Source organism: Gallus gallus, chromosome Z (genome assembly GCF_016699485.2).
Source record: "Gallus gallus isolate bGalGal1 chromosome Z, bGalGal1.mat.broiler.GRCg7b, whole genome shotgun sequence".
NCBI lineage: Eukaryota > Metazoa > Chordata > Aves > Galliformes > Phasianidae > Gallus > Gallus gallus.
Window position 1 is genome coordinate 9,789,331 of NC_052572.1, and position 18,505 is coordinate 9,807,835.

The 18,505-nt window shown below is 47.3% G+C and overlaps 1 long non-coding RNA gene across 1 annotated transcript; it reads left to right on the forward strand.

The window, feature by feature from the left end:
- The first annotated feature begins 61 nt into the window (after window positions 1-61).
- LOC107051926 lies at window positions 62-17,967 on the forward strand. Its single transcript, XR_005843240.2, has 3 exons — window positions 62-586; window positions 2,089-9,239; window positions 13,305-17,967. It is a non-coding gene; the product is annotated as an uncharacterized LOC107051926 (long non-coding RNA).
- The last annotated feature ends 538 nt before the right edge of the window (window positions 17,968-18,505 follow it).

Sequence of the window (18,505 nt, forward strand, 5' to 3'; positions counted from 1 at the left end):
GGCTGGAGGCAAAGTCTGCCGCCGCCCGGTCCGGACAGGTGAGCCGCGCCGCCGCCGCCCCCCGCACCGGGACTCGAACCCGTGACGCTGCCCGGGACGGAGGAGGGGGGCTGCCCCCGCCCCCCGGCCCCGCGGGCACCTGAGTGGGGCGCGCGGCCCGGCCCCTGCGCGGGGGGGGAGGGAGACCCCGTACACCCTTTTGGCGCCTCTGCTGAGGGCGTGAGGGGCCCCTCGGGGAGGGCTGTGTGTAGCTGTGGGGTGAGAGAGCCCCTCAGTGATAGGATTCCCTCAGTGCTGGGCTGAGGGACCCCCTCAGTGAGGGGGTGAGATATCGTCAGCTATGAGATTCCCTCAGTGATAAGAGTGGGAGACTTCCTCAGCTTTCTCCTCAGCAGTAGGGTGATGGATGTCCTCAGTGAAGAAGTGAGGATATCATCGGTGATGGGGTGTGGGACACCCTCAGCATTGACATAAGGGACTTCCCCGGCATTGGGTGTCCTCCCACAGCGCTGGGCTGAAAGAACCCTGCCTCCAGTGATGGACATCTCCAGTGATGGACTTCTCCAGTGATGGACAGACATCTCTGGTGAGGGACCTCCTCAGTGAGGAACATCCTCAGGTCTGGGCTGAGACCCCTTGGTAGCGGGGTGAGACCCATCTTCAGCTCAGTGTGTCCTCCTTCAGCAGGGGTTTGAGGGACCCCCTCAGCACTGGGTGTCCCCCTATGTGCCAGTGATGGCTGCCTGTGCGCTGTGCCAGGGCTTGTGCTTTCAGCGTTTTCACCAATAGTCTGAAGAAGTGTGCAGGCAGTGATGGGATGGAATGAGTTATGATGTTAGTTTGGGTCAGGAAAAGGCTGAAGTGGTCCTGAAGAGTTCAAGGGGCTATGATGGGTGGTGCTTGGGCAGATCTACAGCACGTTGCAGTCTGTGCTGTAGATACAAAGGAACGCAGAAGTAGTGCAAGCAAGGGTGCAAGAGGGTGGATTTAAATCAGATATTGCAGCTCGCAGAAGAGATCCAAGTCACGGACATGACAGCTGACTGCTTGCCAAGAAAGTGAAGTAAACATTAGGGATTATCAAGAAGGAAACAAAGAACAAAACAACAGGAAAGAAAAAAACCAAACAAAAAAACACATTCTGCTGTTGTATAAACCTCTGGTGAATCCTCAGCTCAGTTATTGCCCATGGTTTTGTTTCTCCCATCACAAAAGGTACAGGAGCAGCACGCAGAGGGGCTGGCTGGGCACAGGAATGGTTTTTGCACAAGGAAAGAGCAAAGCAAGATGAGATGAAGTCTGTGGTCTTGGCATCCCAGGTCATACAGGACCAGGGAGCAGGGAAGCATTTACTCCTTGGGTAGTGGACTTAAAGCACAGTCAACCCATGTTGTCTGGCAGGAAGTCTGAGAACAACCAGCAAGGTATCTTTTCATACACTGCAGAAGGGAATGGGGCAACTCCTTCAGCCAAATGTATAATCTGTGCCTGTACAGAAAGACACCAGACAAGTTGCTGGGCTCCTTACTACCAGCATCTGTGCAATATCCCCATAGCCTCACACTTTTTCTAAACCAGTTTTCCTAGCTGTTTCCTAGCCCACACCTTCCTACAGAACATGCTCAGCGTAGCCCTACCCAGTGCATCTAGACCTACTTCTGCTGTCACTGTGATGGGTCTCGAGACTTGTCATGGAGCGAGGGAGCTCTTGTGCAGCCTGGGTTTTGTGCTGAACATGAGAAAGATGTCCCCAGAAGCTGACAGCTAGGACACAAGTTGCTGCACTGATCTTCTGCATTCTGGCACCACGGCTTCCTGCTCTCCCCTGTAGCAGGTGTCTTACCTTGCACCTGGGGTTTCTAGGGATGACCTGAAGGTGGAAGTGCACTCCCAACCTGCAGGTTTTATCCTGATTCACCTTTTTCCTCCCAACACCAGATAAGCCAAACCATCAGATAGGAAGACATTTATTTGTCAAGGCTCAAGGAAACAAAACCTGGAGGGGGGGGGGGAGGAGGATGAGGGTAGGGCGAGTGGGGAACAAACCATAAAATGCAACTCAGACACCCTTTCCTTCTCACGTTCCAGTAGGTTATCCTACAGGATAAAAAGGAAGGTCCTTTTAATGAACAAAACAGAAGAAGAGGAAGAAGTCTGTTTATCTAGGAAGGACAGGCTCAATCTATCCCTTTTCTGGCCAAGCCCCATGCAGTTCTCAGCTTACACCTGGGCACACTCCTTCTGTTCACTTGTCAGGTGGGTTGCCTTGCGTGTTCGTTGTTTCTACTCCGCGCAGCTGGAGTCACCGTGAGGCCATCAGCCTTGCTGCCCTGCCTTAGGTTTCACTGTCCTCCTTCTTCATTACTCTTCAAGGCTGCATGAATACAATCACAGAAGCTGTAATTGCACACGTCTCCTTTCCACCTCCTGTGCCTTGTCAGCATTTTGTAGAGACGAAGATAACTGACAGTCGCAGACACTGGAGGACAAAAGGTGAATCTGTGGACAGGCCACATTGGATGTGTTGTTAGGGAGTGCAGTGGGTTGTGGATCATGGCCTCATCCCGCAAGCCTGGCATGCAGGGTAGAAGAGCATAGCAGTGTCCTCCTTTGCAAGGTTTACACCAATGTGCGTCCTTTGTTGAAATGGGGCCTCTTGAAATGCACAACACCAAACTTCTGCTCATCTTGGCATGCATCCAGTTCAAGGCACAAAACTCCTACTCCAACAAAGATTTATTCTGAGGAAAAAGATGTAATTCCTAAGAAAATTAGCTCAGCTAAGGAAGGACTTGGGTGTGTCCGTGACTCTGTTCCTTATTAAAATTGGGGCAGAAATCCTTTCTCACAGGACATACAAGTGAATTTTTGAGGTCTTGTGCAGGCTAACTTTTAATATAACAGCAGTGGGCATCACTTCATCAGTGCTGTTGTGCCCCTTCTTGACTTATGGGTTTGATGGATGACTTCTGCATGAAACCTACCTGTCTGGGTGAATCCCATACATGGTATTTATTCCACTACTGACATTTGAGAAAATGAGTTCTCCAAAAATGGGAACATGCAGAACCACCATCATAATGATAATGACCTGGTGACCCTCTTATTGTGTATGCTGTTAAAACAAAGCCACCTGAAGAGATGCTCCAAGGACCTACATTACTACCCAAGCCCTCTATTGCTGTGCATGGCTTATCTCCAGCAAGTTACCAACATGCAGTTCTTAGGAGTAGGATGGTGAGGAACACTTTGAGGTGAGAATGATAATTAGTTTGTTGACATACCCTAATTTTCTAAGATAATGCTTCCTAATTTCAGAGTAACCCCAGCACACCCTTGTTACAGGGCTCTGGACCCAGTCTGGCCAGTCCCTGGAGCAGTCTTCTCTGTCATTGGGTAGTAGGAAGCAGCTACCAGAGGAACTGGTTCCCCTGGCAGTTGCTGAACCAGGACTACACCTGCGGTGCAGCAGCTGCTTTGGATCTATGAATTCCAACAGCTCCAGTGGGGATTGTTTAAAAATATGTACTTACGTGTCTCTACAAACAGTTAAGATATTTACATGTCTATTGCTAACTGTAGGACAAGCCTAAAAAAATTTGGAGTAAGAAGAAACGAGATTTGGTTTTAATTTTAAGGGATTCACTCCCAAATCTGAGCTTCAAAGTAGAAAAACTTCTGGGAACTATTAAGTCTGGCTTTGGGTAAGGTATATGTGTAAGGCCATATGACTTGGCCCCTGTGTCAGAGTGTTTCAGGCAGGCAGGCATCCCAGAACCTGCTGTCAAACAGCAGCCATAGTGTGGTCCTAGCAGGACAAAAACATAGAGACTCACAGCTGACAAGCACTTCCAAGAGCACTGAGCTGCAGCATGATCTCTCTCAAGCAGTGAATAAGTTGATCTCTTTAATTACAGGAAGTGGAACAAGATTTTACCTATAGTTTTGTGCAAATCAGGGCTGGCATAGCTTGTCTGTGCACCAAGTCCAGTCCTACTTGTGGAAAAGCAGCTCTCTGACTTCCCTCTTGACTTGAGTGAGATGTATGTGGAGAGCAGGAGTCTGCCTCCTCCTCTGTTCTTCTCTGAGTTTATTACGTAGCCTCAGTGTGTTTCTTTGATTTTTCCATTAAAATATGTTTATTTGTTTCTAATTAGGGTTGCCCTTTCGGTAGCATTTATTCTCTCATTTATTTATAGACAGCAATTCAATCCCTCCACAAACCATGTTTTGAAAGGTTAAACAGAAGTCCACACTGGCTTAGCTTATCAGAAAATAAATGTCTGCTTCTCCTGGTCACATTAACCCTCTGCACCTCAAGTTTTAATCAACCTTTCCTGAACGTACACACCCTAAATTATACATTTACTTTATAAGGATAATAATTCTTCAGCTACATGTGAAACCGTTCATAGTAAACACATGATCAAGTGCTTTGCCTGCTTGTTATTCTTGTATACCATGAGTTCTCATTAGCAGCTCATCAGCATTCACAAGTATGAGGTTTTGCGCTCCTTCAGCTTTTACAAGCCTTCTGCGATGGCCTGATTTCCAGCTGCAGTGGCAGCATTTCCTACCTTCATTCTTTCACTTTGTAAACATCCCTAATTCTTGAAGGTGGGTCCAAAAGCCAACCTTTGAGGAATTTCAGTCACATCTTTTTACTGAGCTTTATTTTGAGCGGAGTGGTCTGTTCTTAAATTCGCTTTTTGTTGGGTCCTCTGCTTCTATTCCTGCATCTAGCAAGACGGAGGGAAGCATCGTTCATTCCTGGAGTCACAGCTAAAGTTTATGTTTTAATCTTTACATGTTAGCCATCTCGCCTCTGTTGTTCCATCAGACTCCTAAAACTACTAAAGACCCTTCTGTATAGTATTAGAGTTTCCTCTTTAGGGTCTTGACTGGGAGCAGTTCTCAAGTTTTTCACGCACGTACTCACCACCAAGTCATAACTCCTTTCTCAGCTTTTACTGCTGCTAGCAAATTCTTTGCTCATTCCCAGTACCATTCACTGTAGTTACACAACCACTGAGGGATGGAGTCACCCTCTAAAAACTTTGCACATTATTTGGGATACAAGTTTTAGACATCTCCTGTACTAAAGTGAACACAAAATTTCCATGCCACTCTAACTGTTGTCCTTGAAATTAAGAATCTTGAATCTCTTTATCATTTGATATAGGGTAGTTTTCAGTTGCCACCTATTATGCTGTATTTTCCCATGACGTCCCATCTAAAAAAATATGTCAATCCGCTCTGGGTGGTGTCTTGGATGTTTAAGTTGAGCAAACAGTGCCTGCTGCAAGTAGGTGTTGTCAGAAGCCACCAGCAGTTCTGTAGTGTGTATAGTCACAGGAAACTGTGACGTTACTCTCACTTCTGCTGCCTCAGTGTGAAATGGCATTAGGGAAAAAGAAACCATGTCTCAATTAATAAGAAATGAGCACAGCGGAGGATCTTGCCTCTAATTTACAGAAAGTTGTGAAATGCTTCCTTCTGAACATTTCCCAGATCGGCAAAGCAAACCAAACATGATTCATTTCTTTGGAGACGGGTGGTGATTGGTGGTGATCAGGGTACTTTGTTCTGCATGATGTATTACTCCTCCTAAAGAGCTCCTCCAAAAAGGGAGACACACTAACAAAACCTCCCCGAGGACTGTACGTCCAGAAGCCAGACATCTAAAGTGGGATTGCAAGTTAAAAACACCAACTCTGAATTCACGCGACAGAGTCTTTTTTACCTAAACCAGCTTAAACAAAATTGAAAGCATCTGGGATGAGTGGCAGGATGCCCCTGTGGCAGAACAAATGGAGGAGTCTGTGGCTCTGGACTCGCAGCTGCAAGGAGGAATAGTCTCTGGAGTATTCTGTCTGGCTGTGCATCACTGCACGCAGTCACCCTTATACAGTGCTCAGCAGCCTGTGTGACTAAGTTGCTTGTGGGATGAGGAAACTTCAAATGACAGAGCTCCAAAAACTCAGAGGCATAAGGTTTCCCATAGGAATCTCCTCTCATGCGCAGTCTCCCTCCGTGTTGGAATGTCATGCTTTGGATCCATTTTTCCTTAACCAAGGCATCAGTTCCATCCACCTTGCTGCCAGTTCAGCCCCACTGCATTTTCCCGTATCCTAACCAGGAATGTCTCAGCAGCCACCTTAAAAATTTCATCACCTGAAGCCCTTTAGATTTCTCTCTAGAGGGCACTTTCTCTGCCTTAGAGTAGCCAGTAATTTTTTCCTGTGGTCTCTCCAATTTTCCACCAAAGTTACTTCTAAATGTGTATACCAGAAGCAGATCCTTATGTCAGCCTCGGCATCATGAGAACTGCACAAAAAAGAAGTGTCAGCCCGGCAGTGCCTTTCCTATGGAGAGGTAGACGTCCAGCACCCCCATCACCCAAAGTCTGACTGAACCAAGCACAGGTGCTACTTAGGTGGAAACCCACGGACAGAAAACAGGAAGCTTCTCTAGCACATAGCAAGATAGGAAGATCCAGCCCTGCTTCATCTCTGTTCTTAATCATCACTATCAGAGATAAGCTGGGCTGTGGAAAAGGAAGCTAAACTCACAAATGAGTGTAGAGTTGTGACACAGGAAGAGACCAGGAGCACATCCAGCAAGCAGCACAGAAGTCATGAGGCTGTGCCATGTGCTGAACAGGCTGCCCTGAGGCAGTTTGAGCACAGCCCAGTTCTTGCCTCAGGGTGCTTGGCACCAGCCGGCTGCCCATTGCCCACCCTGCAGATAGTGCCAGCTGCAGACATGCAGCCATTGGACAAACACCGCATGTTTTGCTGCAGGGTCAGATGCAGAGAGATGTGGTGCTTCAAATTAACGAGCTCTTATTCACTGCCACCCAGCTGAGTTGTCTCAATCAGATTTATAAAAAGCTAGTAGGTCACAAGTCCCATCAGCACGTGCTGGCCTTGATCTTTTGCAGATCAAGGAGTGCCAGGCCCTCCTGCATGCCATGACAAGCAATGGAAAAGCAGACAGGCTGTGATATCAGGAGGGATTTGCAGGCAAAGGTAGGCCCCCGGCAAGACTTGCTGCAACATGGCTGTTGCTGGCTGAAGCCTTTACCCATGATGGCTGTACAATAGCACAAAGAGAAAAGATCTGCAGATCAAACCAGCTGAGCAGCTCTGCCAGCACAGTGGGCTGGCTGGGGCAAAGTCCATCCCCTTATACAGTGGGATGAAACTTTTCTCATTTTGCCAGACTTGGGGGAGAAGAGGAAGTGAGCCTGCTTATCACAGCAGTGCAGCATTACCTGTTGGCCATCCTCCCCACTGAGGACACCATGGGTCTGCCCTGTATGACACCTGCAGTCAGCATCCATGCACAGATCAGCTGGACACAGATTGCCGATGAGGGGAGCTGGGCAGGAGCTCCAGGAGGCAGCAGATTCCGGGATCAGGCTGGCCTGATGAGTAGTTTTGAGATACTGCTGAGGGACAGTGGTGCTGGGAGGGCCCTCAATGGAAACCAATTTCTTATAGCACAAGGAGTATAACTAAAAAGTGGTCTCTTGGCCAAAGGTAGCCTGCTCTGAAGACACTGTCCCCTTGCTCCCCAACTCTTCAAACCATTAGAAACTTCATAAAGACTTGGCTAAGGCTCTACAGAAGACTTGTTCCACAACAGAAGGATTCCAGACATTTCCATCTTCTCTGTTTTCTGTCTGCTGCTAATTATCGGCACATGGCAATGCTTCACCTCTCACTCAAAGCAGTGCAGCTCTCTTAGGCTTTGGACATGGGGGTCCTGCACAAACCAGTCCCCAGCCTGAAGGCTGATGTCTGCTGGGAGCACAGCAGGGTTCCTTGTGCCTCCAGGGTGAACCCCTTGAACCCCTTGACATGCATGCAGGACTGTGTGGCCAGACCATGTTTGTATCTGTTGCACGACACTGGGGCACTGTTTTAATTTAAAATGGATTAGGCTTTGTTTTCTTTCCAGCTCAATAACATTGCATGCATTGCTGGGCGATAAAACCCACAGATAACCATGCCAGCAGGCTGTTGGGGTGGACGTGATCAGCAGCACAGCATGAGCTGAAATGGCAAAGAATAGGGGGTAAAACTGCATAGAAACATGCTGCTGGTAACACAGACTGGACAGTATGTGCTGCAGCTCCTGGAGACACTCTTGTACAACCTTTGAGGGCCATCTTCCTGAAAGAGAAGGGTGGAGAAGCCAAAGCAGAATATGGATGAGTAGCTTGAGCACAGCTCAGTGCTTGGCTTGGGATGCAGGACATTAGGTGCAGGGCAGCAGGGAAGCATGTGAGCCATTACTCCTTGTCCCAGTCCTTCTCTCAGTCACGGAATGCTGATGGTGATGATGATTCCCAGAAGAGGAGCTCCTCCCTAAGCAGTGAGGATGTCTCAATTCACCAAAGCTTTGCTTGTTGCTGTTTTTCCCAAGCTGGTTATGCCTCTCCCTGCTCTCCTCTGGCTTTTCATGAGCTTAAGATTTGCTCCATGTCATACAAGGGAAGTACTGCCCTACCAAGTGACTCTGGAAAAAGCATTTTGTTTCCCAGGTTTCTTGGCAGAGCTTCATTGTCACATGCACTAGGTTTCTTCACTACCATAATCCATGCATTCTGGCTGGCAGCAAGCATGAGGCTGAATGGATGGTATCAGGCAGCACTGACCGTGAGCTGCAGGAAGCGCACCCTGAGCACAAGGTCTTAGGTTGTCCCAGAGTTTGATCTGGGACTCCCCAGTGGAAGCACAAGGTCTCTGCAGAGCTAAGTATGGGGACACCTACTTACCCCCCTCTATTGTGCTAGAGACCACCCAGCATGTCTCACTCTACACTCTACAACCCCACTTGCTCACCAAACCATCACTACCAACCAGGCTGGCCCTTGTGGCCCTGCCTAGACCTTCATTCACATTGACTCCCTCCATAAGTGACGTCTGAGGAAGCTGATGCTTCCAGCAGAATGCACTAGGAGAGCTCTTTGAAAGGTCAGATAGCAGCTGGGAACCTGACCCCATACAGCTCTCTATACACTATTTTCCAACAGCTTTCTTACCTGCAACCCTTTATAGCCTCTCATGACTTTTTTTTTTTTTTTTTTTTTTTTAAACATGAGTTTTGCTGCTGACGTGCTCCAGACCAGGCATCCCTTACTCTGAAAGCTAACAGAAGGCACCAGAATCCCCTGGGATACTTTGTCACTGCATCTCTGTGTGGACAAAGATGACAGCAGCTGACACAAGGTATGGGTCAATGCTCACATTGTACAGCAGTACACCATGGTAAGCATACCTATGCTGCTGCCAGGGCAGGAACAGGAGGAAACCAGAGGCAGAAAGAGAAACTGCACAGCCCTGCATGGCATCAGCATCCATCTGTCCTGATCTGCCAGGCAAACAGAAAAGCCCCAAAATTGGACTGCAAACCTGTGCAGGTGTTGTAGTAATGTGCTCAATGGGGAGAAAGATGTATGGATGATAGGAACACAGCTGTCCAGGCAAGTAAGGCAGGTGATCTGCACAGTTCTCATAGGAGAAACAGACAGTCGATAGCCACTAAGGCAGGAAACTGATGATCTACATCACCTGACATGGGCTGCAGCACCACCCGGCCCTGGATGGCACTGCATAAAGACAGCAGGAACAAAAGCCCCCCATACCTACTGAATGTAGGTGAACACCCTGGCCTCTGTGATTTCGTGTTAAACTCCTGCAAAACTTTCATTAACATGATAATTTTAAAGGTTACAAGCAAACCAACCCACAAACCCTTCAGAGCAGCAAATCTGCAGCACCTGCTTGCCCCCAGAGGGCTCTGCCAGTGGCCCAAGAGGCAGTCATGGAAAGTATGAGAAGCCAGAAAACTCAGCTGCTGTGAGACACCAGGCATCAGCAGAGCTGACAAGAGTGGCCCAGCATCAAGGACAGGCTGGCCTTGCTCAGTGTGGCAAGGACTGCCTGCAAGCCATCCCCTCGGCCTTCTGAGGGCTGGCCAAAGGATTCTGTATTCTCTACTGGGCTTCTTGGCACCATCATGTCCATCAGCAGGCTGACGGGAGGCCTCATGGTGGCTGCAGCTCCTCACAGGGAGCGGAGGACAGCGCTGAGCTCTGCTCTGTGTGACAGCGACAGGGCCTGAGGGAACAGCATGGAGCTGTGCCAGGGGAGGGCCGAGGGTTAGGGAAAGGCTCTGCCCCAGAGGGCGGTGGGCATGGAACAGCCTGCCCAGCACAGTGGGCACGGCCCTGAGCTGCCGGAGCTCACAGAGCATTTGGACAAAGCTCTCAGTCATATAATTTTTGGGTGGTTCTATGTGGAGCCTGGAGTTGGACGTGGGTCCAACTTGGGTCCCTTCCCTAGTTGGACTTGGATTCTTGTGGGTCCCTTCCAACTCAGGATATTCTACAATTCTGTGAACTGATAACTTCTTTCCTGGTGGCAATGTGAAGCTTTTTGTTACACAGAAACTCTTCTCTGTTAGGTGTAATTACAGCAGGAATGCAGAGAACGTGGATTTGTCTACATGAGGTGCTGGTAATTCCCTCCTCCCACAGTCAGTCTTCCAGTACTTCACGTGTCTGGCATGTCGGATCCCATTTTCTTAGATCCCATTTTCTTTGCAACAACAAATTAAGTGTTATTAAGGCAGGCAATCACAGATCTTCATTTATCCAGCTCTTCCCTATGGAGAATTACTCAGTGCAGTATCCAGCTGCCCTGCTTTATGGACAAATGCATCCAGCACTCAAGAGAAATAGGGACCTTTTGTGTTTGATCCACTGTCCATTGCAATTGAGGGGTCTGGAGTGGCTTATAAGGAGTCTTATGAGGAGCTGGGATTGTTCAATCTGGAGAATAGGAGGCTCAGGGGAGACCTCATTGCACTCTACAACTTCCTGAAGGGAGGCTGTGATAAGGAGGGGTTTGGCCTCTTCTCCCAGGGAACAAGTGGGACGCGAGGAAATGGCCACAAGTTGTACCAGAGCAGGTTTAGGTTGTACATAAGGAAAAACTTTTTCTCTCAGAGGGTGGTCAGGTGTTGGAATGGCTGCCCAGGGAGGTGGTGGAGTTGCCATCCGTGGCAGTGTTCAAGAGGTGTCTGGATGAGGAGCTATGAGATATGGTTTAGTGGCTTCTGATAGCAATGGTGATGGGAAGACAGTTGGACTAGATGATCTTGTAGGTCCTTTCCAACCTTGTGATTCTATGATTCTGTGACTCTATGAGGTACAGACCTTTCAGGTTGGCAGGGATGGGACTAGGAAAAGCCAAAGCTTTGGGAAGCACACTGCAATCCAAAACAGACCCCAAGTGCCTAAGGAAAGCCCTCTGCAAACATCACATGCTCCTCTCCTAGTCAGATCCAGCCAGATCAACCGTCTTCTTGGGCAGTAATCTCTACAGAACAGAATATGTTTTACACATATGGAGCCAAGGAAGAGCAGCTTAATGGCTTTGAATCCAGTATAGGCAGGGGAGGGACTCATCCAAGTGCTAATTGTTCTTAACACAGTGAAATAAACCTGTGCAAACACAGTGAAAAAATAAAATTCAACAAAGTTGTTCATCACTGAAACTTGGAAAGAACAAAGTCACTATTTCATACATATATAAAATATTTGTGGGAAAAAGAAGTGAAAAAGATTTCCAAAACATATCACACTGAGTTTGGCCACTGTGAGCAGAATGCACTAGGTGTTAAATACAAAACCTGCATAACTGTAAAGTCATAGCTACAGGCTGCTGTTTTTCAAGAAGGACTTCAGAGAAAACTGGGCCATTCATTATTAAGTTGCAGACCATATTCTTTCTCAAACTGTATCCACAAAGTATAAAAATTTGTCAGAGAAAACACAAAAGTTAGCAAACCCTAGTGGAAGAATGAAAGAAAAATCAAAGCCAGTACTGCTCAGTCTGCATGATCTGCCTATCATTGAACCTCCTTGGTGGTACTGCATCCTTACTCCATGGCCAGGCTAAAGCTGGGGTCCTGCTCAGCACTGCACACGTCTGACAAGCCACCATCTCACTCTCACTGCAGCAGAGCCACAAGGGAAAAACAGGATCAAAGGAGCAGTGACAAGCCTTTGGAACTTGTCAGACAAATGTGTTTTTAGCAGAATCCTGAATGAGCCGATGAAGGGCAGCATTAGTGCCGTCATGTGAAGCACATGATTTTGGAATTCGCTAAGCCTTTGATGCAGTGTTAGCACTGCCGTCTCCATCTCAACCATTAACCATCTGACTGAGAACCAGCCAAATTCTCTCCATCCTGGGATCACAGAAATGGAAGGAGTTCGCCACATGTTGCAGGAGACATATGCTAGACAGGCTGATCGAACCAGCCTTGATGCTTCCATAGAAACTTCCTTTCTTCTTACTCCAAGCTAGGTTAGAAAGGAAAGGAAAATTTAGCTATGGAAAAGTGGAGCTTGAGTTGGAAGTCCTGCACTTCGAACAAAAGCACCTCAATTTGGATAAAACCAGGAGAGAATTGCAATTGAAGGCCATAGGAAAATGACACTGAATCTTTCTGGCCGTGGCAAAGGGCACAGGGCCAGCACTATCTCAAACACAAAGTCCCCTCTGAAACTCCAGCTCTCCCTTATTTGAGGATGGTTTGTAGATTAACTGCACACTGCAGATGTGAAGATTCAGGGGTGGCCCCATCCACAGACAAGGCTAAGTAAACATCCTTATATTTTGCTTTCTATGCTAGAAAAGCCCCAGCTGCTTATTTACAAGAGACCAAACTAAGAATCCACTGAGCAAGCCTACAAGTTGAAGTAATTCCATCTTAAATCCCCACCCACAGGTGCACCAAGATGCCCGTGCAGCTATATGCAAAGGAAACATGCTGCCCCTTACTCCTGGCTGATGTGAGCAGTGTGGTAGAGCCAGCCTGGAGCCAGAGCACCACTCACACTGACACTTGCCCTGTGCAACTTCGGCATTATGGAGCACATCTCTGTTTTCCTCCTCTTCTTCCTCCTCCTCTTTCTTCTTGCAGCAATGTTGTACTGCTGGGTGAGGCTGGCATACCCTCAGCTCAGCCAGCCCTTGCTGTACGGCTGCTGTCATTCCAGCTTGAACAGCATTTGGGTGAAGCTGTGACTTTAGCAGATATTCAGCAGCTGTGAACATGCCTGCCACGGCAACCATGGCAGGTACTGTTGCTGGCAGATATCTCTGAGGCACAAAAGCATCAGGAGAAACCCTTGGAAATGCTTTACCAGGTCTTACTGTGATGTGCTCTTTCTTCATAATTTGCCAAAATTCTAATTTGCCAAATATTTTTTTGCTTTACAGAAAAACAAGTACAACTTCGGGAACAAAATCCATGTTGCGTGACGTTCCCCAGGCTGCTAAGCACTGGAATCTGTTGTACTCAGTGCTCACTCTGCACAAGACAAGCTCGATGCACAGACCAAAACACAAGCTGAGAGCCCAGCCCAGCCTGGTAAGCCTGAGAAACACGTTTCCTCCAGGGACTGGATAGGCTGCAAAGTGCCTATCCACAGAACTGTAGGCAGCAGCATGCCAAAATGCAATGACAGCAGGATCAGTAAATGCCCAGAGCTTCACTCAGGTGTGAAAGTAGGGGCAGAATGGGCTGAGGACTGTCTGGATGGGACTCTGAGTGGCCTGATCTAGTTGCATATGTCTCTGCTCTTTGCAGAGGAGTAGGACTAGATGACATTTAAGGGTCCCGGCTCTGTGGTAATTTTTGTTGCTCGGTGCAGGGCTATTGCAGAACAATTTAATCCTGCACCTTTTTGAACGCTTCATGTCCCACCCTCCTCTGAAGCAATCTAAAAGTACTCCAGGTGAGACTGCTGAACTCTTATATGGTATGTAACCTGCCACGTAAAGCTGCCTTGAGGAGACAGGAAAGTGTCAGGACTGGATTTCCTTCTGGGTTTCCAGCGAGCTCCAGGTTAGTTCTAAAGAATCAAATTAGCATGCAAAAGGGTAAATACTTTAAAACTTCCTGCAATTCTATGAAGGAAACTAACCACAACAAAAATGGAAAGCCATAACAGAGTCCATTAGAATGATAAGTGACTGAAGATGAAACACTGAAAAAAAAGGGCTCACTCAAAACCAACAGAAAATAAATTCACACTGGAAGCTTACCAGAGAGTCAGTAGATAACAGGGTCGTGAGAGTCATTCAGAGAAGATAGTGGCACAGCAGGAAGACACAGTGAGTTATCTACACTATCAGGCAGTAAAGGGAAGCTCCCATCCTGAAACCATTTTTTACAGCACAAATGTGATAACTTGCTTCAAGTGAAAGTGTAGTCAGGTATGTTTCAAAACAAATTAATAATACAAACATTAAGTGACACAGATGGCATTTATCCAAGACCTTGGAGGAACCCAAACACAGATCTCTCAGCAGCTCTGGGGCACGCAACCTATTGTTTAACTCAACCTGAAACCTGAGGAATGACAGAAGGCAAATGAGTTGCTTGGGTTGGGCTTTTGTTTTTTGCTCTAAGGGCTTTGGGTTAGTTTGTGGATCTGTGGCTTCTGGAAATTAGGAACAGCACTCCTGGGCATGCAGGAAAGTGTAATCATGGGGGAGGAAACAAGCTTGCTCTGGGGACAAAGTCATGTCAGTCCTTGAAGGAGTCAGGAAACCAGTTCCATGGATGTGGCTGGGCAGATGGATATACTGTACCTGGATGTCCAAAACATTTTCAGCAAAGTCTTCCACCAATTGTCTTTAATCCCTCTTCTCTACAGCATGTTCGTTCTCACAGTTAATAACAGGGCAGGAGATACTGAATGGAAAGTGGTCAGCACACAGGGCAGGAAAGTTATGGGTTTTGCCTCACCAGGATCTGTATTTGGGCTTGTGCTTCCTACTTGTTTCATAAATGGTCTGGGAACGGGTGTGTGCAGTTATGGGACAAGGCTTGCTGGTCAAAGTGAGGTACTAATCTGGACAGTCAAATGGCAACTCGGTAGACATAAAGTAATGTACACGGAGAAGTTCTAAGTACATGAGGAGAGAGTTCAGACAAGTTACCTCACTCAAGGAGGTGGCCTGGGGGCTGGCTCTGTGTTTCCTGACTTCCTTCTCAGAGAAGAAACAGAGGAATTAAGAAGGGCCCCCAGCCACCCCTCACACTCCTTGCCCTCCAGAGCCTCACCGCTGTGACAGCACTCCTTTGGGTGCTGTGTGACAGCTTTGTGTCTGTGTATTGTGGCACCCAGCCTGCACCCGCTGCTGGAGGTGAGGCTGCTCAGCACAGAGGGGACAACTCCTCCCCTCGCCTGGTGGCAGTGCTGGGCCTGAGGCACCCAGGGTACAGTCAGCCCTCTGAGCTGTCAGGGCACACTTCTGACTCATGTTCAACTTCTCATGAACTAGAACTCCCCGATCCCTTTCCATGGGACTGCTCCCAGCTGGCCTTCCTTGGTCATCTAGGTGAGTAACCTTGTCATAAGAAGAAATCAGTTTAATTAAACAGGACTTTCCCCTTGTGAACCCATTTTGGCTGTGACCAATGTTTGTGCTGTTTTCAGGTGCTTTTCAGTAACTCCCAGAATAATCTTTTCCATAGGCACTGAAGTGAGACTGACAAGCTTGTCATTATCAGGGTCCTCTTTCTTGCCCATCTTGAGAACTGGGACAATGTTTCCAGCTTCCATCAAATGGGTTCTCTCAGTGGAGAATTGAAAAATAATTGAGAGGGTTCTTGTGATGACATCAGCCAGATCTTCTGAGTTGCTAGCAGTGAATCCCATAGGGCCCCATGGATTTAGATGCATCCATATGGAGTAGCAAATCACACAAGTTGGGGGTTGGCTGGGAGCTGATTGTTACTGCAGCCCTGATCCTCCAGCTCTGGGCTACAGCGGTCCCAGAGCCCAGCATCAGTGTTGAAGACAGGGGCAAAGAAGGCATTAAAGGTCTCTGCTTTGTCTGCATCCCTGTTTGTGAGGTGACCATCCTTATCAAGTAACAGACCAATGTTATCTCTGTTCCCCTGTGAGCTGCTAACATATTTAACAAATACCTTTCTGTTGTCCCAGTTTGGCATTCTTCAAATCTAACTGAGCTTTGGTTGCACCTATCTTCTCCCTGCACTCTCTGTTTGGAAGCAACAGATCTAGGAAAGCACCTTTTCTTGTTTGCTGCCCTACTACAGGTACCAAGATGTTATCATCTACATATTTTAAGAATCTCCTGGTCCTCTTTGTACCAAATGTGTGGTGTTCCGAGTTAATGTCTGGCAAGCTGAAGTTTCTCATAAGTACACTCATAAGTTAGTCATAAGTACATCACTCATAAGATGGTTGATCTAGAGATATCTCTTAGTTCCTTACAGAACAGTTCATTAGTGTCATTGTCCTGGCTGGGTGGCATATTGTAGGCTCCCACAGTGTCAACTGCTTTATTTGCTTGTCCTGTTTATTTCTCATGCTGTGTGCATTGGTGTAGAAACATTTCAAAAGTGCTTCATTGTACTCAGCACCTCGTGCAGCAGGCTGAAGGCTCTCACAAGCACACAGTCCCTCATATTTCAGTGTGCCAATATATAGCATACCACTAGCAAGCTTAGTTTTATCCCTTCCTCACTTTGAATCTAGTTTAAATCTCACTTGATCAGCTCTGCTAACTCCTGTGCAAAAACCTTTCCTCCCTCTCTGAGAAAGGTGCATCCAGTAGATCCCAGCAGGCCCGGTGTTGTGCAGACCATCCCGTAATCAAGAAACCCAAAATCCTGTCAGCGACATCAGTCTTGGATCCATATAATGACGTCACAGGTTAAAAGCCAAACGGATCTAAGCACTTCACTATGCATCATAAATCCGAGGAATTAATTGCCTAGGGTTGCTATGGAGGCAAATAGCCTAGAATTGATCAAAAGCAATCAGATACTTCCACAGAAGAGCAACTCAGCAAGGACTGCTAGAGGTAAGGGTACTTTGGTCAGTGTGTGACTAACATGGATATTGCTGGAAACATACTGGAGGAAGCATCACTTTATACCCACATCTTTCCTTAATCTGCTTGAAGCACACCACACTCACCACCACTGTTAGGATCCATGGCTGGTTTGGTCCCTATACACCAGATAGTGGTTTCTAGGATCTTATGATGCACCAGGATAAGCTAGCTGAGAAGCAAAGCCCTGGCCAAGTAGTCTGACCTAAATACTGCTGCAAAGCAATGGCATATCTTGCAAGCACTTGTTCTGCACACTAGTGTTAAATAGAAGATGGGAAAGTCTGTATCTCAGATGTGCTGTTACAACACTCCACAGTCACTCGATGTAATACAGCATGATGCTAAGAACCATGCAAAGAGAGTCTGGGCTGAGGGCCAAATAGGCCCTTAAAATGTATCTGAGGAAGGAAACATATCGACACACACCATAACGTTTTCCAGGAAGAAAGTAAGCAACACCAGGGTTGCCAGTCTTGTGAAAACAGATTATGAGCTGTACTGGTCCTTGGGTCGAGTATACCTTAAAGATCGAGAAGAGATGAGGAAAAAGCAGAGCTGGGAAAAGGGGGAAAAGAAGGGCTGAGAATAGAAGAAAGCCTTTGCTTTAGCCAGCCTGACAGTAAGTTGCTGACTAGATATCCCTATAGCCACAGACATGCCAGAACCTTGGCCTGGCCAGAACAAGACTGAGCTTAGCAAAGAAGTGATGAGCTGAAATGTTTGCAGCTGAGATAATTCAGTTGTAAAGCATGGAAGGAGATAAGAGTGGGGCACAAAACCCTTCTACAGAACCAGGAAGGCAGAGTAGGGAAGTTCTCTAGAGACTGCACTGAGGCACGTTCACAGTACCAAGCCTCAGCCAGGGACCCCCAGCTGTGGGGAGCTCTGCACTGGGGTTCTCCATATCACCATACAGGGAAACTGCTGTAGGAAACTGCCTCCTGCTGTGGGTCTGACAAGAACAGAGGAGGGGCTGGAGAAGAGTACTGAGAAGGTTGTATGGGTTGGAAAGAACAGGCTCTGACATGAAAGAAAACAAAAAGTGCATAGATTATCACAAAGAAGGGTGAACAGAGACTTCGCTGCAATACGTAAGCAAACACCTGTTTAATCACCAGATATTTAACACGACTATTATATAGAACAATGAAAAATTAAAATGCAGCAGGCACTTTGTATTCTCTTTTAAAGCAAGTACAGCCTACAGTTTACCAGGTGGTGTTGTCATGCATTCTCCAGTTCTGCCATCACTTTTGCAATGCTGCATCCCAACAAGGAGCCACATATTATCCATGCCACTGGCTCAGATAACTCAGACCCTTTTTCCAGCTCAGATGATGCTTAACCTCATGGTGATCTAAGGTAGGCAAGGACCTTGCCTTAGATCAGGATCTGGTCTTGATGCTGTACAGAGTATCAGCCCTTACCCAGGCAAACTACTGAATTTATCTGAGGACATCATCCTCTCTCTATTCACCTTCTCTTCTATGTTCATGTGATAAAATTCCTCCTCCACCTCCAAGCCCTCAGGTTCCTCGAGCACT